The following is a 27,855-nucleotide window of genomic DNA, read 5'->3' as shown; positions in this document are numbered from 1 at the left end:
AGTGGGCAGCCTTGTCTAGTCCCTGATTTTAGTGGGATTGCTTCAAGTTTCTCTCCATTTAGTTTGATGTTGGTTACTGGCTTGCTGTATATTGCTTTTACTATGTTTAGATATGGGCCTTGAATTCCTGATCTTTCCAGGATTTTTACCATGAAGGGATGTTGAATTTTGTCAAATGCTTTCTCAGCATCTAGTGAGATGAACATGTGGTATTTTTCTTTGAGTTTGTTTATATAGTGGATTACGTTGATGGATTTCCATATATTGAACCATCTCTGCATTCCTGGCATAAAGTCTACTTGATCATGATGAATGATTGTTTTTATGTGTTCTTGGATTCGGTTTGCCAGAATTTTATTGAGTATTTTTGCATCAATTCATAAGGGAGATTGGTCTGAAGTTCTCTTTCTTTGTTGGGTCTTTGTGTGATTTAGGTATGAGTGTAATTGTGGCTTCATAGAACAAATTGGGTAGTGGTTCTTCTGTTTCTATTTTGTGGAATAGTTTGAAGAGAATTGGTATTAGGTCTTCCTCGAAGGTCTGATAGAATTCTGCACTAAAACCATCTAGTCCTGATTTTCGTTTGTTTGTTTGTTTTTGGTGGGGAGACTGTTAATGACTACTGCTATTTCTTTAGGGGTTATGGGACTGTTTAGATGGTTTATCTGATCCTGATTTAACTTTGGTACCTGGTATCTGTCTAGAAAATTGTTCATTTCGTTCAGATTTTCCAGTTTTGTTGAGTATAGGCTTTTGTAGTAGGATCTGATGATTTTTTGAATTTTCTCAGTTTCTGTTGCTATGTCTCCCTTTTGAGATCTGATTTTATTAATTTGGATACTGTCTCTGTGCCCTTTGGTTAGTCCAGCTAAGGCTTTATCTATCTTGTTGATTTTCTCAAAGAACCAGCTCCTGGTTTTGTTGATACTTTGTATAGTTCTTTTTGTTTCTACTTGGTTGATTTCAGCCCTGAGTTTGGTTATTTCCTACTTTCTACTCCTCTTGGGAGTATTTGCTTCTTTTTGTTCTAGCACTTTCAGGTGTGCTGTCAAGCTGCTAGCGTATGCTCTCTCCAATTTCTTTTTGTAGGCACTCAGAGCTATGAGTTTTCCCTTTAGCACTGCTTTCATTGTGTCCCATAAGTTTTGGTATGATGAGCCTTCATTTTCATTAAATTCTAAAAAGTCTTTAATATCCTTATTTCTTCCTTGACCAAGTTATCATTGAGTAGAGCATTGTTCAGTTCAGTGGTTCCTCTTCCCATTGTTATTGTTATTATTGAAAACCAGCCTTAGTCCTTGGTGATCTGATAGGATGCAAGGAATTATTTCAATGTTTTTTTTGTATCTGTTGAGGCATGTTTTGTGACCAGTTATATGGTCTATTTTGGAGAAGGTACCATGAGGTGCTGAGAAGAAGGTATATTCTTTTGTTTTAGGATGAGATGTTCTATAGATATCTGTTAAATCTATTTGGTTCATAACTTCTGTTAGTTTCACTGTGTCTCTGTTTAGTTTCTGTTTCCATGATCTGTCCATTTCTAAGAGTGGGGTATTGAGGTCCCCCACTATTATTGTGTGGGGTACAATGTGTGCTTTGAACTTTAGTAAAGTTTTTTTTATGAATGTGGGTGCCCTTGCATTTGGAGCATAGATATGCAGAATTGAGAGTTCATCTTGGTAGATTTTTCCTTTGACGAATATGAAGTGTCCTTCCATATCTTTTTTGATAATTTTTGAAAAGTTGATTTTATTCCATATTAGAATGGCTACTCAAGCTTGTTGCTTGGAAAATTGTTTTCCAGCCTTTTTCTCTGAGGTAGTGTCTGTCTTTGTCACTGAGGTGCGTTTCCTGTATGCAGCAAAATTCTGGGTCCTGTTTAAGTATCCAGTCTGTTTGTCTATGTCTTTTTATTGGGGAATTAAGTTCATTGATGTTAAGAGATATTAAGGAAAAATGATTGTTACTTCCTGTTATTTTTGTTATTAGAGGTGGAATTATGTTTGTGTGGCTATCTTCTTTTGGGTTTGTTGGAAGATTACTTTCTTGCTTTTTCTAGGTTGTAGTTTCCCTCCTTGTTGGAATTTTCCATCTATTATCCTTTGTAGGGCTGGATTTGTGGAAAGATACTGTGCAAATTTGGTTTTGTCATGGAATATCTGTTTTCTCCATCTATGGTAATTGAGAGTTTTGCTGGATATAGTAGTCTGGGTTGGCATTTGTGTTCTCTTAGGGTCTGTATGACATCTGTCTAGGATCTTCTGGCTTTTATAATCTCTGGTGAGAAGTCTGGTGTAATGTCTGCCTTTATATGTTACTTGAACTTTTTCCCTTACTGCTTTTAATATTCTTTCTTTGTTTTGTGCATTTGATGTTTTGATTATTATGTGAGGGGAGGAATTTCTTTTCTGGCCTAGTCTATTTGAAGTTCTGTAGGCTTCTTGTATGTTCATGGGCATTTCTTTCTTTAGGTTAGGGAAGTTTTCTTCTATAATTTTGTTGAAGATATTTACTGGCCCTTTAAATTGGAGATCTTCACTCTCATCTATACCTATTATCTTTAGGTTTGATCTTCTCATTGTGTCCTGGATTTCCTGGATGTTTTGAGTTAGGAGCCTTTTGCATTTTCTTTGACAGTTGTGTCAGTGTTTTCCATGGTATATTCTGCACCTGAGATTCTCTCTTCTATCTCTTGTATTTTGTTGGTGATGCTTGCATCTATGACTCCTGATTTCTTTCTTAGGTTTTCTATCTCCAGGGTAGTCTCCCTTTGTGATTTCTTTATTGTTTCTACTTCCATTTTTAGATCCTGGATAGCTTTGTTTAATTTCTTCACCTGTTTGGTTGTGTTTTCATGTAATTCTTTAAGGGATTTTTGTGTTTCCTTATTAAGGGATTCTACCTGTTTACCTGTGTTCTCCTGTATTTCTTTAAGAGAGTTATTTATGTCCTTCTTAAAAATCCTCAATCATCATCATGAGAAGTGATTTTAAATCTCAATCTTGCCTTTTCTGGTGTGATGGTGTATCCAGGACTTGCTATGGTGGGAGAACTGGGTTCTGATGATGTCAGGTAACATTGGTTTCTGTTGCTTATGTTCTTGCGCTTGCCTTTCACCGTCTGGTTATCTCTAGTGCTATCTTCACTCTCTGTCTCTGACTGAAGCCTGTCTCTCCTTTTATCTTGCTTGTGTCAGAACACCTCAGCGTCCAGCTGTCTCTATGATCCTGTGTTCCTGAGATCCTGGGTGAAAGAGCTCCTGGGACTCAGGCTGCCTCTGGGATCCTGAAATCCTATGATCCTGCGAGTCCAGCTTCCTCAACTGCTCTGAGTACAACAGTTCCTCTAGGAAGGGTCAGGATATGGTGTCTTCATGGGAGCAGACCAGCTAGGAGTCTGCCTCAGCAGAAAGGATCAAGTGAGAGCCAATTATTATTAATATAATCCCCACAGACATGGCCAGTAAACTCCTCTGAGTATGTAGGACAGTGTTCATGGCCAGTTCTGTCTCTGGGCAGGTTATGGTGTAGTGGAAACTGAGAACTGATGCCAGGTATAGGCTTCCCAAATACCACCCCCTAAAAAAATCCTCTGCAGACAGTCTGTTCCCATTTGTGATGAGTCTGCAATGATACTGAGCTTGCAGGTGAGGACCAGATAAACCATTGGACTTATTTCTACAAGCACCTGCCATGCTGTCTGTGTGGCCACAAAGTGGGGGCAGTATTCTGTCAGTATTGAGGAGCAGCAGTTTGCAAAGATGGACAAGCACACACACAGGAACAGCAGAATGACAGGACCTGTGTGAAGCTACAGCAGGACTGGGGAACACCATCTACTGCAGAGTAGATATCAGGGAGGACTTCCTGGGAGAATGAGGTGAGCAGGAAGGGGCATGCTAGTGCCAAGGAAACATGAACATGAGCATTGCCCCCAAACCCAGGTGGGATGCATGATGGCCGAGAGACATGGTGGGTCTGGGAGCCAGTCTGGTCCCTTCTTTTGTCCCACAGTCTAGAGAAAGGGCAGTGTTCTCCAGTTGACCAAAGGATTTCCTAGGAAGATGGTTAGGGCAGAGCTTAGCCTGTATGTTGCATCTGCACAACTGGTCTATGGTGTAATTTATTACTACCAATGGGGCTTAGACAGCCGCATCTATTTCTCAGCACTCTGGAAGCTGAAGGCTGAGACCAGAGTACCAATGTGGGTGGGTGCTGGTGAAGGCTCTCTCTTGGGCTTACAGGTAGCTGCCTTTAGGGAGAGACGGGGAGAGAGAGAGAGAAAGAGAGAGAGAAAGAGAGAGAGAGAGAGAGAGAGAGAGAGAGAGAGAGAGAGAGAGAGAGAGGAAGGAAGGAGGGAGGGAGGGAGGAAGGGGAGGGAAGAAAGGGAGGGTGTGAGAAAGAGGGGATGTTGTTTGGTGTCTCTTTAAAACATTTTTTTAGTCTATTTGTAATGAAGTGTTTGTGTGTGTATGTGTTGTCTGTGTCTGTGCATGTGAGTGCAGATGCCCACAGAGGCCAGAGGTGGAGCTAGAGTTACAGGAAGTTGTGAGCAGCCCAGTGTACATGCTGGGAATTGAACTCTGGTCTTCGGGAAGAGCAACATGTGCTCTTAACTGATGAGCCTTGTCTCCAGCCTGGTGTCTCTCCTTATAAGAGAGCTGATCCCCAGGTGGGGGGCGCTACCCTCATGAGCTTGTCTAACCCTGTTCACTTTCTACCTCCAAATGCTGTTGGTCATTGTAGGTCAGCGCTTCCGGATGTGAGTCAGGAGACATCTGTTCAGTCTACAGCAGAAGAAGACCCTTCTAACTTGCTTGTCTCTCCCCTCTGAAGCATATGAAATAAGCCTTCTTTCATATTTGAAAGATGTGCTGATTTTGCTGGCTGCAAGCAGCCTCTGGGAAACCCAAGACCCCAGCTCCCCCTCCCCTGGCCCTGTCACACTGATCACCAGCACGGATGAGGGGGAATTGTACGGCACGAAAGGCCTGTGCTGTGGAGAGGATAAACCGCCCTCTAAATGCACATTATTGTTATTTTTATTACAGGCATCAGAGCAAAACCACTGGTTCAAAGGGGCTAATTTAGTTAGATCAAGAATAAGAGCTACTTGAGTTGAAAACTCATTCTCCTTGGTGATATTTTCTTTGGGTATAAATCAAGAGAAGGGCTTTTAAAATATTTTTAGTACAAATATATTTCAATCACCCGGTCAGTCACCTCTTTGCATGGTTACTGTACAGAGGCTCCTGGGGAGAGAGAAACTGGCTGGCTGTGGAGCGCTACAATCCTCCCCTCTCTTCACACCAGATTTGATTTCATTGATCTGAAAAAGGAGGCAGGGAAATTGCTGGTTTACGGAAAATCAAGTGTTCTGCGAGTGGCAGAGGGCACTGTGGTAGACCTGACCTCAACCTAGAGTTGGAAATTATTCTGGTATTGTCAGTTGGGAACTCCGTGAAAGTTCCAGCATTCAGCACCCCCTGCTCTCGTCTTGCATTAAGACCAAGTGTCCATAGAAGGCTAAGTACCTTATCCGTGGTGGATAGCCACGCCACCTGGCTGTTGACGCTCCCAAGCCCAGGACAGACATTGCTAATGAATCAGGCTCAGTTTCCCACTAAGCCTTGATCTCTAACTGGGAGCTCCTGGCAGATGTTCCTGATGAGCCAGTCTCTGGGATCATTGATATTGGTTATCGACTTGATTGGATTGTGGTTGCGGAACACTTGGGGGTGTGGTGAAGTACATTTCTGGGTGCTTCTATAAGGATATTTCTGAGCCAGGCAGAAACATGCCTTTAATCTCAACACTCAGGAGACAGAAGCAGGTAGATCTCTGTGAGTTTGAGGCCAGCCTGGTCTACAGAGTGGGTTCCAGGACAGCAAAAGAAACATAATAATACCCTGTCTTAATAAGAGCCAAAGTGGGGGTGGAGAGAAAGATGTTTCCAATGTCCACTGATGACTTCAACATCTAAGTTGGCTATTGGATGAGGCAGAACTGTGGAAGGTGGGGCCTGGTTGGAAGACGTAGGTACCTGCCTAGGGCTGCATCTTTGTGGGTGTATCTTGCTCTTGCTCCTTCCTGTTATTCTTCAGTCTCCTGATGCTACAAGGCTCTGCTTCTTCGCTCTGGTGTTTCTTTAGCTGTGATGTCCTTTTCACCACAGGCCCAAGTGATGGGGCCAACATCTGAGACCTCAGAAACCAAGAGGTGGAACAAAATCATCCTCCCCTTAGTTGTTGCTCAGGGAAGATTCTGCCTGACACACTCTTGCAGCCTTGAAACATGCTGGAGCTGGCAAGGAAGAGCTGTAAAGTCTGAAAGTCTGAAAGAACAATCCACATGCTCTAAAAGTCATGGGTAAGGAAGGCCGGGTGAAGTGACAGCTGGTATGCTGAGTTAGGAGGAATGAAAGTTCAGGCCAGCCTGGAACTACATAGTGAGACTGTCTCCATCAAACAAAAAGCAACCCAAAATTATAATTAAAATATACACATCATAAAACTTTCCATCCACCCATTTTCCAGCAGGTGGTCCAGTGTCATCAGGCACAGTCACACAACTGTGTGACCATTGCCCATTGACACCTTCTCTAGCAGGGAAATATTTAAAAATGCAATCCAGGCTACCATGCCAGCCCTATGGTTCCCTGACTGGGAATTGAACGGGCTGCAGCAGGGAGAGTGCCGAATCCTAACCACTAGACCACCAGGAGAGGAGAGTGGGCTGGAGGACAGGAGATGAGGCAAAAATGTAGCTAGCGGAGCCCCCGTTTCAGGTTTGGATCCACTACCGGAGGATTTAACTTAGAATGGCTTATAAATTAGGATGTTAGTTGTTGCGCTCAGCAATCGAGTTACCATTGGTTCTGAACTAAGTTTGTGTGGTGTTTTCCTTCACGGGGCAGCTCAACCGGGTTCCAAAGAGAAAGGTACAGTGGCAAAGTGTGGATTTGCAAAAAGCACGCCCCAAAAGGCCGTGGGAATTTTGAAGCATGGGGCTGGCGTGGTAGTGACCTGCCAGTGGGAACTTAGTGAACTGGGTGGAGAGATTAGAGCTCTGAGTCAAAGAGTCTCCACGTGATGAGAACAGGCCGGCCATGCCCACCAGGGCCTGCCGGTGTAGCGTGGATTGCATTTTTAAATATTTCCCACTACAACCTTCTATCTCTGGAACTCCTAAGGTCAGCATGACAGCAGCTCCCAGCCCCTCCTCAGCCCCTGGCATCCACCATTTTCTTCTCCAAGTCTGATTTTGACTCATGGGAGGAGAATCTTATAGCAGTTATCCTTTGGTGATTGGCTTATGACCAAGAGAATAAGGTTTCCAAGCTTTACCAGATCCTCCTTCCTTTGCAAGGATGGTGGCGTTCCACAGTGGGTCTGGAACACATTTTGGTCCACATTCACCTGTTGGCAGGCACTTGGTTGCCCTATGACTCTTCATTCTTTGTCCCCTAAAGCCCTTTGTGTTGCATCCCCATAAAGTGTTCAAGCAGTGTGTGAGGAGTAAGGGCCGTGAGCAGTGGGGACAGGGACACCTGCTTCAGGCCTGCTCAGTGCTGCAACTCTAGTGGTTCCTCTGGCATGAGCCCACTTCCCGAAGAATAATCCAAGTGGGGAGCTCCCCAGTCATAGCTGTGAGAGGCAACAGTGTCTGTTTGTCTGTCCATCCATCCTTCCATCCATCCATCCATCCATTTGCCAGCCAACCCACCACTTACCTGTTCATCCTTATACGTCTGTCGTCGTCATCATCATCATCTTTCAATCATCATCTATCTATCAATTTATCTAGCATCTATATATAATTTATCACCTATTGATTTTAAGTTATCTATCATATGTCTATCAATTTACCTACTTATCATCTATGTATCATTTATCTATCACCTAACTTAATTTTCAATTAATCATTATCTATCTATCTATCTATCTATCTATCTATCTATCTATCTATCTATCGTTTATCTACCTACTTATCAATTCAAGAATGGCATTTACTACAGGAATCTACTCATGCAATTACAGAGGTTGTGTACCCCCATGATGTGCCATCTGCAAGCTGGAGTGCTGGAAGAGCCCGTGGTGTGTGTGACATACCGAGAGCAGGGAGTGGCAGATGTAGACCCCAGTCTGGGTCTGAAGGCCTGCATGATGGGAGTGAGCACCAAGGGCAAGAGATGGTCACATCCTAGCCAAACAGGTAGCAGGGGTGATCTTTCCTTCCTGCTCCACCCACTCTATCCAGACCCTGGTTCCCGGGATGCCTCCCTGGAGTGTGTGTGGCTGTAACCAGTCCACCCTTTCATATAGGAGTCTCACCCAGAAATGCTACCACAGATACCTCAGGAGCCATGATGAACCAGCTGCATGAGTTTCACTGTCACATGGACACGAAGTCACCCATCACAGTGGTGCTGTGATAAAGTCGCAGGGGAGGCTGCTGTGTCCTGCTATCATGAAACTGTTAGGAAATCCCACCAGGAGACACCTTGCCCTGAACCTGCTCTTCTATTTGCCTGGCCCTGAAAATGTGCTTCCTTCTAGCTGTGTGTGTGTGAACTTCTTAGATATAGAGGAAAGCCAGTTTAGGCCCACAGTCCTCAGCTCCTTCTTTTGATGAAGGTAAGAAGCTTCCTCCATGGGTCCTATGTGCCTTTCCACAGACTCTGCACACCATGGGGAGCAGGAATTGACTGGCAGCTTCCATCCATCATGAGTCACTTTGTGTGGGAGGTGGCATGCCACCTCCCTGCTTCCTGTCATTCTGACTGGTAGTTGGTTCATACAGGAGACCTCTGCTGGCTGTGGTGACAGGAGCCTCTTGAGAAAAGCAGCAGAGGCTGCTGGCCTCAGGGAGGGTGCCCTAGCTGACAACTGGAAGACTTGCTGAGGCTTGGGCCCAAACTAATCTGGTTCCTCTGAATAGAACCGGCTGAGGCTGAGTCATTGCTGGGGTGTGGGGCCCTACCTTCCTATCCTGTGGCTGCTTTTTACAAATGACCACAGTGTTCTGTCACAGGAGAGAAGGCTACAAGTACAAGGTCCAAGTGTGGGCAGGCTGACTCCTTCTGCTTCTGTGAGGGAGTGAGGGAGTCTGAAGAGGCTGCTGTGTGACTCCTGCTGCCATGCTGCTGAAGCCTGTGCTCCCCAGACTGTAGGCACACGACTCCAGCCTCTCCCTCCTGCTCCACATCTCTCTCTCTCTCTCTCTCTCTCTCTCTCTCTCTCTCTCTCTCTCTCTCTGTCTGTCTCTTTCTCTCACCTTCCCCTCTCTTTCTGCATATATGATGTATGAGATATATGTATGTATGCATTTGCTTGTGAAAGCACATATGTGGAGGTGTGAGGACAACCCAAATATTGGTTCAGGGCTCTCATCTCTTTGCTGTTTGCGTCTACAAGCTTCAGGAGACTCTACCATCCTCATGCCCATCTTCCGTAGGAACATGAGGTGGTTTAAATAGGAATGGTGCCCATATTATATAGTTGAACATTTACTCATTAGGGTGCAGCACTACTTGAGAAGAACCAGGAGGTGTGGCCTTGTAGGAGAAAGCGCTCCAGGCCCAGTGGGTTGTTGCTTCTTTCTGCTGCCTGTTTCTGGGTGTAGAACTCTCAGATCCTCCAACACCATGTCCATCTTGCATACGCTATCCTACCATGATGATAATGAACTAAACCTCCAAACTGAAGCCACCCTCTTTATACAAGTTGCTGTGGTCATGTCTCTTCACAGCCATACAACTATGACTAAGACAACACTAGGATTTCAGGCATGTGCTTCATGGTACAGGCCTGGGCTTCACATAGGTTCTATGGACTTGAATTCAGGTCCTCAGGTATGTGAGGCAAGTGCTTTAACCCACTGAGCCACCTCTCTAGCTCTGTCATGCCAGGGCTTTAGGATCCACCCTGAACCAGACTGTTGGAATTTAACCTTGAGATCCCTAGCCTATCCTACTCATGAAGACCCTGCTTCCAGATACTGTTATAGTCACAGCTTCTTAGGGTCAATGGGGGGGGGCACATCTTTCGATGGGCACATGTCAATCATTATTGAACACAGTTGCTTGGAGTGGTCCTCAGGGTTGAAGTGGATGTATAAGACAGCTTTGTCAATAGCCAGTGAATCAAGATGAGCCTCAGAGGGTAGGTCCCTCTGAGCAAGGGACCAGGCTGTCTGGGAGCTGGGGAAGCTCAAGTCAGAGAACAGGTATCATGGGGTGAGAAGACTGGACCACCTCAGGGATCCAAGAAGCAGAGTGAGGGTATGACAGAGTGGTCCCAGATGTCTTCAGTGACAAGCTGGCTCAGATCTGGAGAAGCTGAGGCCCTTAGATCTGAGGCCGGCGCATAGAGGATGAGGGTGGTGCAGTGGCTGAAAGTGGTGGAGTTCAAGGTGAGACTTTGACAATTGGTGGGTTATGGGACCTGGCACAGTGTATGTCTCAGAGTCTCACTCTTCTCATCTGCAGAATGGGATGCTACTAAAAGAGGTGGAGGCTGCAGGAAGGCTGGGACATGCTGACTTTTCAGCCACCAGCTGCTATAGGTACGGTCACTCCACTCAGTCCAACATGGTGTAAACCCAAGAGGAATGGCAGTCAATGTGGAAGCACACGTCTGTCTATAAAAAAGAAAGGTTTATTGAGGCATAACTTGCACACCATAAAGTCTATCCACATAAAGCCTGCCCTTCGGTGATTTTTTTGGCCAGGTATAACTGTGTGCAGCCATCCTGAGGTCCAGCTCAAGAGTACCTGGCATCCTCTTTGTCTCTCATTTGCAAGCAGCCACTGTTCCCACCCTGGCCCTGGGCAACCACATTACTTGCTGTGTCCTATAAATTTCAAATAAATGGAATCATGCACACACTGTGGGAATTTTCTGTCTGCTTTGCTTTCACTCAGGAAAAGGTATTTGTGAGGTGCATCTCTGCATGTCAGTAAGTTTTAGGTGGTACCCAGTATGTCACCACAACACACGCTGGGCTGTACCATCCTCAAGTGCTGCTTGATGATACTTCCTGTCTTTTAGAGTGGTTGGGAATGACTTCAAGGACCCTCACCTATGATTTAATTTTGCATGGCCAGTTTATCACATCCCTCTCACAGGCACTTTTAATGTCAGCCTATTTTGCGGACAGTTAAATAGGGTCTGTGATGGTTTGGATATGCTTGGCCCAGGGAGTAGGCACTTTTAGAAGGTGTGGCCTTGTTAGAGTAGATGTGACCCTGTTGGAGGAGGTGTGTCACTGTGGACATGGGCCTTAAGACCCTCATCCTAGCTACCTGGAGGACAGTATTCTAACAGTCTTCAGATGAAGATGTAGAACTCTCAGCTCCTCCTGCACCATGCCTGCTTGGATGCTGCCATGCTCCTACCTTGATGATAATGGATTGAACGTCTGAACCTGTAAGCCAGTCTCAATTGAATGTTGTCTTTATAAGAGTTGCCTTGGTCATGGTGTCTGTTTGCAGCAGTAAAACCCTAAGACAGGGTCCAAAATACTGTGTGGTGAGACATTCATGTGAACTTTCAAAAACCAATATGTTCCGAGTGGTCATTCTATTGCACATTACATTGACCATGTATTACATCTTCCTTGTTTTATTTTAGCAGGGTTGGGGATTGAAATCAGGGCTTCATGGAAGTGTTTTATTATTGAGCTGCAACCTCAAACTCGAAGTCCCTTCTTTACTAGTTACTTTGATGAATGTGGAGATTTTTTTTAATGACTAAGGATGTTAGTATCTTTACTCTGTTGTCAGTGTTTGCCTGTATTTCTGTCGTGTGTGTGTGTGTGTGTGTGTGTATTGTTATAAAAGTTCTTTTTTTTCCCCTACCATGTAGGTTCCAAGGATTAAACTCAGATTATCAGGCTTGATGGCAGGCTCCATTACCCACTGAGCCATCTTGCTGGCACGAAACAAACAAACAAACAAACTCCTTCTGTGGTGGTTTGACGAGGTATAGCCCCCATGAACTCATGTATGTGAGTGCTTGGTCCATAGGGCGTAGCACTATTAGGAGGAGCCTTGTTGGAGTAGGTGTGGCCTTGTTGGAGGAAATATGTCACTGTGGTGGCAGGTTTTGAGGTCTCTTATATGCTTAGGCCATGTCCAATGTGACACAGTCCCCTTCTGCTACCTACTGACCTAAACCAGGCATAGGAAGTTCCCTTTGTAGATTAAATAAAAAGATTTTTGTCATCCATGGTACTAGATTTTCCAAACAACTTTTCTTTGAGATAGATATTTACTCTTTGCGCGATATTATATTAGTTGATGCTCCAGTGATAAACAGCCTTATTTCTAGTTAATTCTCACGGAGCAGAGTCCTGATGAAACACTGAGTTTGCAGTATTTTTTTTTCAAGGACTTTTGCATTCATGTAGCAAGCAGTTTCCTTCTCTGGATTTCCTGCCATGTGTTTATTTGGTTTTTGCCATCAGACAGTGATGGGAATGTTCCCTTCATTATTTCCTGAGTAGCTGCAGGTGTCATTAGGTAAATTAGATATTTACTAGAATTCATCAGGGAAGTCATGTGAGGCTGGCTTGTCATTGTGGAAAGATTCTGAATTGTCAATGTCTTTCTTAATTGTCATCTAGAATCAACTTGGAAACCTTGAGTATTTCCAGAAATCCACCTGTTTGTCGTAAGTTGTTTAGTATTGAACACCCTTCCTGTCTTCTCCCCACTTTCTTTCCAAAGTCTTGCTATGCAGCTCAGGCTAGTCTCGAACTCACTGCCCCAGCCTCTTGGTGTGCTATTGCTAGCCTGCCCTACTGCCCTTGGCTCTCCTTATAGATCCACCTAATTTCCATTTGACTGGTAGTGATGTCTCCTTTTCTATTTCTGTTGTAGAATTTCTTTGTGTTTCTCTGTTTCTCATCTGGCTAAAAGTTTATCAATTTTATAACATTTTAAGACATTCCCTTTTGCTTTATTGATTTTTTTATTTTTCTGCTTTCTATTTCTGACACAAGTCTTTAAAGGTATGGATTTCTTCCTAAGCACTCCGTAAAATTTCATATAATTGTGAATCTTTTACATCCATTTAAAATTGCTTCTAGTTTCTCTCATGGTTTCTTTTTTGACCTGGGAGTTATTCTGAAGTGTGGCATTTGACTTTGGAATTGTGGGCTTTCACAATTCACATCTATTCTAGCTGCAGCATTGCCAGAGGCCACAATTTTCATGAGTTTAGTCTTCTTATATTCATAGACGCCCATTCACACCTTCACAGCTAGAGGATGACCCATGTGTGCTTGAGGAGGATGTGCCCGCAGCCTTGAGCCAGTTAGTGTGGGCTGAGTGATATGATACTCCAATCTTTTGTTTTCTTCATGATTTCTTCTTCCTTAATTGCCTCACAAGTTATTGAAGGAATAGTCTTGTCTATTTCTATATAACTGGGACTTCTAATTTATTAGTTTTTGCTTTGAATATTTTGAGGCTGTTTAATAGGGGTAGATGTGTTTATAATTTTTCTATCTTCTTAATGTTTTTACCCATTGATCACTGGAAATGATCACTTTGTGGCTAGTAATATTCTTGTCTTAAAGTTTACTTTGTTAAATATCAGAATTATTGTGGTTAGTGCTTTCATGATATATTATAGTTATAGCCTGCTGCCTCTGACAGACTTGTGTCTTTGGACACAAGGCATGGCTTTTTTTTTTTTTTTATTTATAGTTCCTAGTTATATCTTATTTACTTCTCTGCCTTTGATTGGGGGTCTTTAGACCATTCACATTTAGTGTATGAGTTTGCATCACACTAATATTTATAGTCATTATTTTTGTCCTTGTATATATCTCTTATTTTTCTTTTTTCTTCTATTTTTTACTGCTTTCTTTTATATTAAATATTTTAATATCCCATTTTATTTCCTCCTGTTTAAAAAGCTATGTGTGCTGGATAGTTTTATGTCAACTGAATACAGTTATAGTCATTTGAGAAGAAAAAACCTCAATCGAGATAATGCATCCATAAGATTGGGCTGTACGCGAGTATGTAGGATATTTTCTTAACTAGTGATGGTTGGGGAGGGCCCAGCCCATTGTAGGTGGTGTCACCATAGGCTGGTGGTCCTGGGTTATATAAGAAAGCAGTTGGTATGATCTTTGGATAGCCTTTCCTTCAGTCTCTGATACATTTTTTGTCCCTGTCTCCACCCTACCCAGAGATCCATCCCATCTGCAGACATCAAACCCCAACACTATTGCTGATGCCAAGAAGTGCTTGCTGACAGGAGCCTGTTATGGCTGTTATGCTGAGAGGTTCTGCCAGAACTTGACTAATACAGATGCAGATACTTACAGGCAACCATTGGGCTGAGCCCAGGGACCCCAATGGAAGATTTAGGGGAAGGACTGAAGGCACTGAAGGAGATTGCAACCCCATAGGAAGAACAACAATATCAACTAACTGGACCACCCAGAGCTCCCAGGGACTAAACCACCAACCAAAGAGTATATACAGAGGGATCCATGGCTCCAGCTACATATGTAGCAGAAGATGGCTTCATCTGGCATCAGTGGGAGGGGAGGCCCTTAGTCCTGTGGAAGTTTGTTGCTATATCATAGCATAGGGGGATGCTATAGCGGTGAGTGGGTAAGTGGGTGGAGGAGCACCCCCATAGAAACAAAGGGGAGGGGTGATGGGATGAGGGTTTGTGGAGGGGAAACCAGGAAGGAGGATATCATTTGAAATGTAAACTAATAAAATGATTAATAAAAAAATAAAGCAGTTGGAACAAAGTCGTGGGAGTAAGCCAGTAATCAGCACTCCTCTATGGCTTCTGCATAGCTCCTATCTCCAGGTTCCCAACCTGTTTGAGTTCCTGTCCTGACTTCCTTCCATGATGAACAGTGATGTGGAAGCGTAAGCCAAATAAACCCTTTCCTCTCTAAGTTGCTTTAGTCATAGTGTTTCATTGTAGCAATAGTAACCCTAGCTAGGACACTATGTATTTGAGTTATTTTTTTAAAATAATCTGTGAACTAAGAGAACTTTTAACTTGTCAGATCAATGTTAACTTTTAAAGATTCGTTTCAGCATGGCTCTCTTCTTCCCCATCTCTGTGCTAGCCTTGTTGTCTATATCTCCAGAGAAGTGTGCACTTGAGAAAATATTTCATATCAACTTTCACATTTCCCATATATAAGGCTTCCTATCTCATCCTGTGGACTGCACTTAACCCCTGCCTAGTCTTTGTCAGTCTTTCTGTCTGGTGGCTTTTAACATCTGTCTGTCTGTCTATCTATCTATCTATCTATCTATCTATCTATCTATCTATCTATCTATCTATTTATCTATCTCAAGGCATTTCTATCAGCAAGGAATTCTATTAATATTTTCCATTATGTCTTTAAGCACTTTGTTTTTTGTTTTTGTTTCCTGTTGCTGTTTTTCACTTTTATTTTGATATGATAGTTTTTCTGGGTATTGAAGTCTTAGTTGACAGGTTTTTTTTGTTTGTTTGTTTGTTTGTTTTTATAAAAGCGTTTCTACATCTTTCTGTTGTTCTGCCCTCCCTCCCAATGAAAGGCTGTTAATTGCATTATTGTTCCTCCTTATATGATGAATTGTTTTCTCTTGGTTTTCTGTGTCTTTCACTTGCTTGACTATGATGTACCTAAGTGTTCATTTCTCTAACCTGTGTGTGTGGGGGGTAGTAAGACATATTAGATACTTAAAAGTTTGCATCAGCCTTAGAAAAACTTTGCTGCATTTCCTTTAAATATTCTGTTAGCACCTTTCTCTCTCTCCACTTGACTGGGATTCTTCTTGCTTATGTGTTTACGTGTGGATGCTGCCTTACAGGCAGCAGAGGATGGTTGGTTTTCCTCTCCGTGTTCTTGGTCATGGAAGTCTTTATTGCTTCAGTTTCACTGATTTCTGTTCTCTCAGATCTGCTGTTGAAGTACTTGTGGAAGTGAATTTTCCATATTGCTGTATTCTAAAATTTTAGAAATTTTCTTCTTTAATGTTGTTTTTCCTGTCATCATTGAGAGTCAATGTATTGATTTATGGTTGTGAACAACAATGTGTATTTTTGTTGATTTGTTTCTTGCTAAGTCCAATACCTGGTGACCTGACCCATCCTGGTGGAGAACAGACAGTGTTTCCCAGTTTCTTTGCATTCCTCATGTTTTGGTAACACAGGGCATCAATGTATGGTGTCCCGGCCAGCAGGGCAGTAAACAGGGGTCCGGGGAGATCACCTGAAAGACAGAAGGGGGGAAACAGGCAGATGCAAAGAACAAGCAGCTTGTCTATAGTCTGATCAAACCGTTGATTATAATTTTTTCACACAGGGGTTATATACACAAAAAGGCAGGATGTGGGGAAGGGGATGACGCAGGAGTGTAGGTGTTCAGGGGGAGTATAGATATCTTCCAGAACAGGGTATCAGGTGGGTGAAGGTTCAGGGGACAGGTCACTATGACTCTGCCTATAATTCACTTATCCTTATCTAAGTTGGTACTATCCACCAAGGCTACCCAAGGTCTATGACTATCCACAGGACCTATGACTACTTGTTCTCATCCAGGATGGTAAATTTCCACCAAAACTGCCTGTTTATAATATCTTATAGCTATCTGTTTCAGTGTTTTCCACAGAGACCAAGGGTTAGCAGGCATGCATGTTAGGCCTATTGCTGATTTTTGGCCTATGGCTGATTTTAGGCTTTCAGTGTATAAGCAGGGCTGCCCCTGACAGTATGGTGACTCCCTTCATGGATTTTGTGCTAAATGGCATTTTTGTTTTCTGTTGGTGCTTGTTTGTTGATTTATTTCTTTTCTTTTCTAATTTTTAAGGCCGGCCCTTGTCTTCATTGCTCAGAGATCAGGCTAGCCTCAGACACTTGAGCCTCGTCAGCCTTGTATATGTTGTTAAGGGTTTTGTGTGGAAAGGGCACATTCAGAATGTAGACATATCCAGTCTGCCTGGCTGCTTCCTCTTGCTGGAACTTTCATACTTGTTGCATGTCTTACTCTACCTTAGGGTCAGCTAGAACTGGGAGCTAACCTGGGTCCTCTTCAGGCCCCACTACACCAGTGCAGAGCTATGCTGTGTCACATCTCAGACCGTCACTTCCAGCGTCAGTGCCACCAGACAGGCATGCTGCTCTCTGCTCTAGATTTTTGGGATTCATTGTCAGCGCTGCAGAGGTGCCTCCTGTTGCCTGCCTCGTTGGGAAGAATCTCCTCCATGTCTACCCAGCAAGGAAGGGAACTTGGACTGGAGTTCTGTGCACGCCATTCTTCCTCTCTGAAGGGTTGAAGCTTTCAGGCACAAAGCTCCTCAGCCTGGAGTACTGGCGTGTGATTCCAGGGCATGGAGGTATCAATCCTAGGCAGCTTTGGGGAGAATTTGCCAATGTTCACAGTTGATCTTAAGTATGAGTACTGTATCCCAGAGGTGTGTTTCTCAGCAGAGAGGAGAGACCTAAGAAGGATGAAGCAGGAAGCAGTAGCTGGATATGAGGTTGAAAGTTTGTCCTGCCCGAGGCTGTGTAAAATGTTAGTAGAGAAGGAATGTGGTACCAAGAGGAGGGATTTCAGCGTGTTTTGAACTGCAGAGTAGACAGGACACTTGACTCCCAACCTGAGATTTTCTTTAGAACTCATTGGTGGCTACAACACTAGCTGTAGCTGGGAAGTTAAGATCTAGAAAACTTCAGTGACAGGCATACCCACCTACGTGTTCATTGCCCCACCATCCTCTCACCCTTACCCACTTGCTAATCCCTCCACCCACCCACCTATTATCCATCCTTCCACACACCTGCCTACACACTATCCATCTGTCTACCCATTCACCCACTCACTCACAATCCATGCATCTATATACCTGCCCACCCACCCATCCAGTTATTAGCCATCCATCCACCTACCCCATATCTTCCATCCATCCATTTACATACTCATTCTATGCATCTATCCATACACTTGTTCACTCATCCATCCATATGGATGTCCACCCACTCCCTCATTCATTCATCTAGCCACCCACCTTTCCACTTGCCCCCTACTTATCCATCCATCCATCCATCCATCCACCCACCCACCTTATCATTTACCCCTACTTAGCCATCTATCCATCCATCCATACATACATACATCAATCTACCACCCACCTTACTATGCACGCATGCATCCATACATCCATCTATCCATCCATCTATCCATCAGTCTATCCACCTACTTTCCCATCCATCCACTCATCCATCCATCCATCTGTCCATCCATCCATCCATCCATCCATCCATCCATCCATCCTCCACCTACTTATCCAGCCATCTACCCACCTACCTTCCCATCCATCTACCCACCTCAACATGCAAGAATCTCCATGGCGAACAAGAACTGGGGTACTAGGACTCCTACAGTTCCAGACTTGGGGTGTTTTACCTAGCCTCACAGGTGCAGTGTGAGGACATAGCTTGTGCATGCCCACTAGTTTTCATGAAAAAAGTTTGTTCTGAGGAAAACTGAGTTTTAATCAACCCCAAGCTAAAACTGCTCAAGCCATGATTTTCCGCCAAGATTTTATGATAAGAACTCTTTAACCTGAAAACAGTTTAAGTCAGCATCAGTTTCACATTGAATACATTGGTTAAAACCAAAACAAAACAGAAAAAGCTCTTGTGATTTCTAAGATGAATCTTATAAACAAGAGCACTGTGAGGCCGCGTTCCAAACGCCCTTGAAAACAGGGCTCTGGAAGAGTCCTCTAGAGAGATCTAGAATGGGAAGGCTTGTGGTGAGCTTCAGGGCTGCAGTGTGCTCAGACCTTGCCAAATGCTCCTGGCTGCCAGTGTGGGAACCGAGAAGCTCAGTGGAGGGTGGGGGTGCTCTCTCTAAATAACTAGAAGTCGGATCTCTGGAAGCGGTAGCTTTACACTAACTCCCAAGTCATCTCTCAAAGTGCCTAGACAGACTCTGAATGTTGCCTGCTTAGTCCTCCCGTTGACCTCCAGCAGTCATGAGTTCTTAGACATAGCCTCAGAGGTACCTAGGGTACTGCCTGCTTAGTCCTCCCGTTGACCTCCAGCAGTCATGAGTTCTTAGACATAGCCTCAGAGGTACCTAGGGTACTGCCTGCTTAGTCCTCCCGTTGACCTCCAGCAGTCATGAGTTCTTAGACATACCCTCAGAGGTACCTAGGGTACTGCCTGCTTAGTCCTCCCGTTGACCTCCAGTAGTCATGAGTTCTTAGACATAGCCTCAGAGATACTTAGGGTTCTGCCTGCTTAGTCCTCCCATTGACCTCCAGCAGTCATGAGTTCTTAGACATAGCCTCAGAGGTACCTAGGGTACTGCCTGCTTAGTCCTCTCGTTGACCTCCAGCAGTCATGAGTTCTTAGACATAGCCTCAGAGGTACCTAGGGTACTGCCTGCTTAGTCTTCCCGTTGACCTCCAGCAGTCATGAGTTCTTAGACATAGCCTCAGAGGTACCTAGGGTACTGCCTGCTTAGTCCTCCCATTGACCTCCAGCAGTCATGAGTTCTTAGACATAGCCTCAGAGGTACCTAGGGTACTGCCTGCTTAGTCCTCCCGTTGACCTCCAGCAGTCATGAGTTCTTAGACATAGCCTCAGAGGTACCTAGGGTACTGCCTGCTTAGTCCTCCCGTTGACCTCCAGCAGTCATGAGTTCTTAGACATAGCCTCAGAGGTACCTAGGGTACTGCCTGCTTAGTCCTCCCGTTGACCTCCAGCAGTCATGAGTTCTTAGACATAGCCTCAGAGGTACCTAGGGTACTGCCTGCTTAGTCCTCCCGTTGACCTCCAGCAGTCATGAGTTCTTAGACATAGCCTCAGAGGTACCTAGGGTACTGCCTGCTTAGTCCTCCCATTGATTTCTAGTAGTCATGAGTTCGCTGTGGCTGCTCCTGAATGGCTCCTGTGCTCTCTCTAAGGAAGTGATATCAGTGCCTGCATGTCATCCCATGCTTCTGTGCCTTCCAGCCTCCCATGCTCCCCAGCTCCTGTGATGGGATGGATGGATGGATGGATGGATGGATGGGATTGATGGGATTGATGGGATGGATGGAGGAACTCCCAGATCCCAAGCTTCTGGAACATCCTGAAGTTTGCTGGCTCTCTCTTTTCTGTCATAGATGATCTCAGAGCCACAGGTTCTAGAAGGTAAAGCTAAAGATGGAGGGGAAACCCCTGGTTTTTCATTGAAACTAGACTTTGGGAAGGGACAAAATGAACCTTACTTGGGGTACACACTGATATGTGAGGATAGTTGGGCATGGTAGCCCCATTTGGCTGTTCCTGGCTCATCCCTCCAGGACAACTCCCAGGCATTCACAGCTACACAGAGATAGACTAGCACCTTCTTCCCACAGTTCCCTTCTGGATGGAAGGGCATCATCATGCTCCCAAACACCACAGGGTCACTCCCATCCTGTATGGTTTCGGTCCCGGGCTTCTGTCTCCCCTTCTCTACTTGCCTCTCCCCTGCTCACATTCCAGTGCCCCCAACCTGAACCACTGTCCTGGCTGCTTTTCTCTTTCCCTCCAGCCTCTAGAAGCTGCTAGGACTCACTTTCTGACTCGTAGATCTAACCACATTATTGCTATTCTTAAAAACACTGAAAAGTGGGATTGCAAGCTGGTGCAATCACTCTGGAAATCAGTCTGGCGGTTCCTCAGATAATTGGACATAGCATACCTGAGGACCCAGCTATACCACTCCTGGGTATTTACCCAGAAGATGCTCCAACATGTAACAAGGACATATGCTCCACTATGTTCATAGCAGCCTTATTTATAATAGCCAGAAGCTGGAAAGAACCCAGATGTCCTTCAACAGAGGAATGGATACAAAAAATCTGGTACATTTACACAATGGAGTATTACTCAGCTATTAAAAACAATGAATTCGAGAAATTCTTAGGTAAATGGATGGAACTAGAAAATATCATCCTGAGTGAGGTCACCCAATCACAAAAGAACACACATGGTATTCACTCACTGATAATTGGATATTAGGCAAGAAACTTTAAATACCCAAGATTCAACTCACAGACCACATGAAGCTCATGAAGAAGGAAGACCAAGTGTGGATGCCTCAGTCCTACTTAGAAGAAGTGACAAAATACTCAAGGGAGCAAATATGGAGACAAAGTGTGGGACAGAATCTGAAGGAGGGGCCGTCTGGAGACCATTCCACCTGGGTATCCATCCCATGTGCAGTCACCAAAGGTAGACGCTGATGTGGATGTCAGGAAGTGCATGCTAACAGGAGCCTGATATAGCTGTCTCCTTGGAGGTCTGCCAGAGTCTGACATATTCAGAGGCAGATGCTCACAGCTAACCATTGAACTGTTCAAGTGGTTCCCAATGGAGGAGTTAGAGAGAAGACTGAAGGAGCTGAAAGGGTTTGTGGCCCTATGAGGAGAGCAACAATACCAACCAACCAGAGCTCCCAGGGTCTAAACCACCAGCCTGGGAGGACATAGGGAGGGACCCATGGCTCCAGCTGTATATGTAGGGGAGGATGACCTTGTCGGCATAGGTGGGAAAGGAGATCCTTGGTCCCATGAAGGCTGGATGCCCAGTGGAAGGGGGGATTCAAGGGTGGGAGGTGGGAGTGGGGGGGAGGTGGAGGCACATCCTCATAGAAGCAGGAGGAGGGGGGATGGGATAGGAGGTTCCTGGGTGGGGTGGGGTGGGGGAAATGGGGTAAGATGAATAACATCTGAAATGTAAATAAAATATCCAATAAATAAAATACTGAAAAGTTCTCTTGGACTTCAGAATAAAGCCTAGGCTTTATCTTAGAATGATAATCTGAAGCCTCTGGACCTGTCTTCCCAGAGGCTGACCTCTACCAAGGGACCAGCTTTGCTCTCTGGGTAGCCTAGTGCCTCTCTACCCAGTCGTGAATGTGTGTCTGTTGTGTGTAGTATGTGGTTGGTGTATGTGTGGTGTTGGTGTATGTGTGTGTGTTTTGCCTCTACTGGGTCCTGACTCATCTCTCAATACCTGTGCACTTGTATTTTCTTGGGCGCTCGCACCTCAGGCAGAATAAATTCTTACTTTTCCTTCAGCCACACTCAGCACATATTTCCATAATGACCTGTGCTCTCCAGGGTGTTTGTAGCCGTTAAACAGATATAAAGCGCTACAGGGTCAAAAAGTTGGGGAAGTTAAGCAAAGTCAAATAGGGTTTTAAGTTGCAGCACCTTGTAGTCCTTAGTGTGCAAAGTCATGTGACTTCTTTAGAGGCGCTGAGAGTCAGCAGCGATTTCTGTCTGGAGAATGGCCCAGGGGCTAAGGTTTTCTAGAGTCCTAAGGGAACCCATCTTCTATTCTGACAGATGGGGAGACAGAGACTCAAAGTATACAGCTGAAGAAAATTGGAGGAGATGTTGGAGGGATGAAGCATGCTTATGGGTGGGTGGGGAGGGAGGGTCACAGCACAGCAACAGCAGCAGCCCGGATCTAAGTGAAGACTGTTCTTAGGCAGTACATGGTCCCCAGTAAATGCTTGCTTTTTAAATGAATGTGTACTCTGACTGCAGGGCAGGTATCAGAATGGACTGTCATAGACTCCACCTCATAGGATGCCAGTGGGACCCCCAGGGCTACTCTGATGTTGTTCTAAAGAGGCCATTGCAGCAGCACCTGTGACAGTTATTTTCTAAATGGCCTTTGGAACTTGGTGCAGAGGTTCAGTTATCCACATGATAAATGAGACCCCGTCGGGATTGGAGGCTGGGCCCCTTAAGAGGCAGTCTTAGTAGGCGTTCCTTAGGCCACCTTACCAGGGTGTGTCCTGGTAAGTGGTGTGTGTGTGTGTGTACATGCATTCACCCCTCTCTGCTTCCAGGCTTGAACTCTCATTCTTCCTGGTCTGTCAGTAGCTGCCAGCATGTCAGCTCAGGAAGGCAGGGATTGGCTGGCACACAACAGGTGCTCGGTCAACCTTTGATGAACAGAAGGAACTAACCTGTTCGTTTTGCAGTTCATTAACCAGACCTCTCGTTAGTACCCTGGGGCCGGCTGGTCCACAGAGATGTGTTCTAAGGGTCAAGGAGCCCCTGGTTCTACCCCATGGCAAGCCCTTTAAAATGTACCAAACCACAGGACTGCAGACTCCACCTCTCTCCTCTCTCTATTGGCTCACCGAGGTGGCTGTTATGCATCAGACTCTAGCTCCTGGTCCCAGTTAAGGATCTGACCCACAGTCCCTGCTTGCCTTGCTCTGTTGCCCCTGACAACCTGACAAGGAGATGTCAGCACTTGATCTTCCTGGCTCAGAGCTACTGCCTTTTATCCTTAGCAGTCTTTAGGAGATTCTCTGCCACTCACCACCTCCAGAGACAGCCAGGAAGATGTGGGGCGTGCCCTGGGGCCCTCTGCTTGGTTGAGCCCCTTGTTTCTGGTGGTACTCACTCCTGGGTTCCTTATCTGTCTCTGAAATAGACCCCACTTGGGGCGATGCACAGTTTCAGCCTTGTCACATGTAGAAAGACTAAAATCACCTCTAGAGACTTTTGGCAACTTAAAGAAGCTGTGACTTTTAATGAACAAGTGCAATGAGGAACATCTGCACAACAGACAATACACCTCCTCTTTCTGGGACACAGTGTGGTCACAGGACTGGCAAGGGACAGGATTTGTAAACAGATAGTTAGAGCATAGCTGGCCCCACTGACCTCTCAGTTGGGGGTCCTACTGTTTGCTTGGCCCTTAGTATTTATTGCCTTCTGAATCCAATTTGCCTTACTAAATTATTTTTCATTCTACCTTAAACTTTGATTATATTTGTTGTCTCTTCTCCCTCCTATTTTATCCCTGTTCCTATTCTTTCTCTACCTCCTTTACTTTTTAGGGAGGTGATCGTGTATGTAGCCCAGGCTGACTGTGGACCTGCTATTTAGATTCCTTAGTGCTGAGGTTCCAGGCCTACCATGGTCACTCCCATCTTCCCTGACCTCTCATAAAAATCTATCACTGGGACCAGATGTGGTAGTACATGCTTCTGTTCCAGACCTCTGGAGGTAGAGGGAGGCGGGTCCCTGTGAGTTTGAGGCCATCTTACATAGTAAGTTACCGGCAGATAGGGTGACATAGTGAGAGAGACCTTGTTTCAAAAGCAAGGAAGAAGAGGAGGAGGAAGAAGAGGAGGAAGAGGAGGAAGAGGAGGAGGGATGGGGAAGAAGAGGAGGAGAGAAGAGGAGGAAAAGAGGAGGTGGAGGAGGAAGAGGAGGAAAGGAAGAGGAAGAAGAGGAGGAAGAAGAATGAGAAAAAGAAGAAACAAAAAAATAAACAAACCAAAAAAAAAAAAAAAAAACCTATGCCATCATTCAAGGTTAGGGTGGGTACTTGTCTCTGTCATGTGCAAAGCCCTGGGTTCCATCCCCAGCACTGGGAAAAATGATGGGGAGAGTGATCTTTACTGGATACACAATCAAATCACCCTGGGAACTTCAGATGACTGAATGCTGTGGTCAGTCTACATCTCAGAAAACTTGAGACCAGGAGTTTTTCTTATTTCTAAATGCTGCCTGGGACACTGGGATAGGGCTGACTTCACATTTGGGGTGTATGAGATCTACCAGAGGATGTGATGAAACCTAAGCCCTGGGCCACACCTGGGGTCTTTTGGTTTCCTAGGTCTGGGTGGGGCCAGGAGCCTACATTTCCCACCAGTTCCCTGAAAACACTGCACATGCTGACCCAGGCACTGAGTTTTGAGCACAAGGTCAAGGCAGGCTGGGCCTATTTGACAGAGAGGCATCTGAGGGGCAGGTAGAGGTGTAATACCCGGGAAGCAGGACACTGACTAGTCAGGGTCCCTTACTGTGTCCCATGTGAGCTTCTGGTGGGGACACATTCCCTATTGTCTACCATGTGTGAGGTTTGTGAGTAAGGCCACCTGGCTTGCTGTGGACATTTAGGACCAGAGTCTGAGGTTATCACTGGATTGGCTCCCAGTCTCTTCCTTGGAGCACACACTTAGTGTCACTGAGGCTATGAGGTCCCAGGAGCAGGATCGACTTTTCATCCCCTGTTGGGTATGGAACAGGGACAGGCTCCACCTCAGTATCTCTGTGTTTTGAATACCAGGAGTGTTATAGCTTTGAAGAGGATTGCATTTCCCTGATTCCCGTGCAGGAGCAATGCTGAATCATACCATCTGTATGCACTTGGATCCAGAGACTCCTTCAAGGCTTCGTGTACAGTGCCTCCATCAGCCCTTCACATCCCGTGTCTGCCGAGCCTCTGGCCACCCTGGCATCCATTGCTGATGTGCATGCATGCCCTCTTCACTCTAGCTGGAGATATCAGATGTGATGCCCAGAGGTGACTGGTCAGCTTTCTCTGCTGTCCACACTTTCATACACCTGTCTCTCTTGCATCTGTGTGCACGTCTTTGCTGTGGGTTTCTGAGGAAGGTTAATGCAAAGTGATTGGAAGTGGAGTGACAGATCTCTGCAGAGTTTTCCTTTATTCTCTCCTCTGTTCCAGCCCCCACATCTCTAGCCCTTTGGAGAAGTTGCCTCCTGAGTGGTCTCTCTGCCTGTCCTCAAGGCCAGGATAGCAGCTATAAAAAAGCTAATAATCTCACTCCCCTGCTTCAAACACTCCAGCTTCACTCGGTCAGCCTCTGAATACCAATTGAGCTACTCCTAGCACAGCAGTAAGATCAGCACTCAAGGGCTCTTCCCTCTGCCAGGACAGAACCTGTGGTGGCTGTGCCTGGCTCCCTCTCGACACTTGCTTCTTTGGTTGACAGTTCCTTGTCACTTCAAAATAAAGTGGGGCTTCCCCTCCACCCCAGCTTCACCCTTCATTACACAGTGATTTTCCTTTCTCCTGGGTGCCAACTAATAGCTGAGATAGGCCTTTTTATAAGCATCTGTCCATCCTACCGGACCTGAGCCTCCTCTCCTTCATCAGTGTCCCAGCCATGGCTGTAAACTCAATGATCCCAACAGCTTTGGGCTCATCGTGGAAGAGGTGAACCAGACATACTCTTCTAAATACCTGTATCCTCACTGGAGCAGAGGCAGTAGATTGTTCTGGAAAGAGCCCCAACAGGGCATCACACCTGTATGCCAGGCCTGGACTCTTCTATTTATGGGAGACCTTGACCAAGTCTCTGTGACCTGAGCCTCAGATAGACTAGGCTGGCCAGTAGTAGCTCCATCTCCCCCTGACTGGGTGACAAGTGCCTGAGTGGTCTAGCGTCCCAGAGCCCCTTCCCCAGATGGTAAGAGGCATAGGTGGTATAAAAGATGCCACCTCTGATCACAGCACCTGGGTTACAGTCTGGATGACTTCAGGCTGTAACTGAACTTTTGAATGTCTTTCTTCATTTGTAAATGGAGACAGTTCTACCCACTACCTGTCCTAGTCATAAGGTGGCATATGATAATCTGTAGTGGCAACCTGCCAGGCACAGAGGCCCCTAGGAAAATCCCCAATACATAGTAGGTGTTCAGTAGCCTGTCATGGTCTGAGGCTCTCTCTTATAGCTTAGAAGCTTTTTTAAAAAAAAGTACAACAAAGTCAAACTTACCCCAAACTGGAGACCACAGCTGTGACGGTATACAGTTATGACTTGGAACCCCTTCCATCCCCACTCCCCCCCCCCCCCCCCCAGATCTGGGAAAGGCACATGGGAGTCAGTCACATTATCTCCTAGTTTCCTGTTCTTCCCCCACCCCCTTCAGCCCCATACTGACTGGCTTGGCTAGCCTTTCTTTGCTAGACCAAATGTTGCCACAGCTGTGCACTCTCCCTTCTTGCCTGGCTTTGGACTTCAGGTCCTGAGTTTTGCGGGTTGGAAGTTTACATCAGGGTGCAGACTAGGCGCATTCCACAGGAGGAGGCCTTCTTGAACACCTGGCAGGAGCAGGAGCTCCAGTCCTGCTCATTGCTCGGCACATCGGAGCCCTGCCCAAGTGACCTGTGCTAAACAGGAACTCCTGGAGGGGGCGCTGGAGTTCATCCTTGCTAGTAAGTTCAGACTTTGCTGGATACTCTGTTCTTTGCTCTGCGAGTGAAGAGACCCAGCAGGTAGTGGGGCCTTTCAGTGACTATCTCTAAGTCTCCCTGTCTCCTGGACCCTGAGCCTGAGAGGATGAGCCTTGGCCTGACAGAGCGGACAAAGTTCAACTGCGCTCTTGGGCAGGCTCCTGCTTTGTGTCCTGGATGGCAGAGGGGCTGGTAATGATAGCTGCTTTTATTGACATTGAATTAAAGACTTGGTAAGCTTTGGGTCTAGTTTCCACACGTTCGTTCCGTGCTGGCCTACCCCGTCTGGCTGGGACCTCTCCTCTCTGTTTTTCTCTCCTTGCTACCCTCCCTACACAGGTGCAATCTTCTGTTCAGGGGCTCCCCCTGGAGGTGGGAGATAAAGCCAGAGTCTGAGGGACTGAGTTGGTTTTGGGTGACACCCGAGGTTCCTGTACTTTCCTCCCTGCCTAGAACATCTCTCCAGTTTTCTTGAATCGCAGGCAGCCCCTTGACTCTCCAGCAGCGCCCAGAGGAGGCGCTCTCCCCACCTCTACGGACGGGCTGCTCTGGAGTTGTTTGGCCTCCAAGCGGGCTACTTGGGTGTGGCCTGTTTCCCTTTGTTGCACCCTGTTGTGCCCCAAGTGCCTGGGACTCTGGCTGGCCAAGTGTAGATGCTTCGTAAATGCTTCGAGAAAGTCAGGGAGGATGGAAAGAGGGTGGGAGAGGAGGAGCGAGGATGAGGTTGGGAGTCACTGTAAAGGAAGGAAGGAAGGGATCTTGGAGGTGTGACTGCGCTCAGGACATCCTGGCCCGGCCTGGCCCGGCCCAGAGATGCGGTG

At 45.8% G+C, this 27,855-nt stretch overlaps 1 protein-coding gene across 1 annotated transcript in view; it reads left to right on the top strand.

Annotated features, from left to right (window-relative positions):
- The window catches only part of Sorcs2 (sortilin related VPS10 domain containing receptor 2), a 450,334-nt gene that overhangs the window by 49,828 nt on the left and 372,651 nt on the right, over positions 1-27,855 (top strand). The window lies entirely within an intron of this gene.

This window comes from Arvicanthis niloticus, chromosome 7 (assembly GCF_011762505.2).
Source record: "Arvicanthis niloticus isolate mArvNil1 chromosome 7, mArvNil1.pat.X, whole genome shotgun sequence".
NCBI classification, from domain to species: domain Eukaryota; kingdom Metazoa; phylum Chordata; class Mammalia; order Rodentia; family Muridae; genus Arvicanthis; species Arvicanthis niloticus.
This window is presented reverse-complemented; position numbering and strand designations above follow the sequence as displayed.